Here is an 825-nt window from a genome sequence, read left to right on the forward strand (position 1 = left end):
TCCCTGATGAACATCGATGCAAAAATCCTCAATAAAATACTGGCAAACCGGATTCAGCAGCACATCAAAAAGCTTATCCACCATGATCAAGTGGGCTTCATCCCTGGGATGCAAGGCTGGTTCAACATTCGTAAATCAATCAACGTAATCCAGCATATAAACAGAACCAAAGACAAGAACCACATGATTATCTCAGTAGATGCAGAAGAGGCTTTTGACAAAATTCAACAGCCCTTCATGCTAAAAACGCTCAATAAAATCGGTATTGATGGAACGTACCTCAAAATAGTAAGAGCTATTTATGACAAACCCACAGCCAATATCATACTGAATGGGCAAAAACTGGAAAAATTCCCTTTGAAAACTGGCACAAGACAGGGATGCCCTCTCTCACCACTCCTATTCAACATAGTGTTGGAAGTTCTGGCTAGGGTAATCAGGCAAGAGAAAGAAATAAAGGGTATCCAGTTAGGAAAAGAAGAAGTCAAATTGTCCCTGTTTGCAGATGATATGAATTGTATATTTAGAAAACCCCATTGTCTCAGCCCAAAATCTCCTTAAGCTGATAAGCAACTTCAGCAAAGTCTCAGGATACAAAATTAATGTGCAAAAATCACAAGTATTCTTATACACCAGTAACAGACAAACAGAGAGCCAAATCAGGAATGAACTTCCATTCACAATTGCTTCAAAGAGAATAAAATACCTAGGAATCCAACTTACAAGGGATGTAAAGGACCTCTTCAAGGAGAACTACAAACCACTGCTCAGTGAAATCAAAGAGGACACAAACAAATGGAAGAACATACCATGCTCATGGATAGG

The sequence above is a fragment of the Piliocolobus tephrosceles genome, chromosome 3, assembly GCF_002776525.5.
Source record: "Piliocolobus tephrosceles isolate RC106 chromosome 3, ASM277652v3, whole genome shotgun sequence".
Taxonomy (NCBI): domain Eukaryota; kingdom Metazoa; phylum Chordata; class Mammalia; order Primates; family Cercopithecidae; genus Piliocolobus; species Piliocolobus tephrosceles.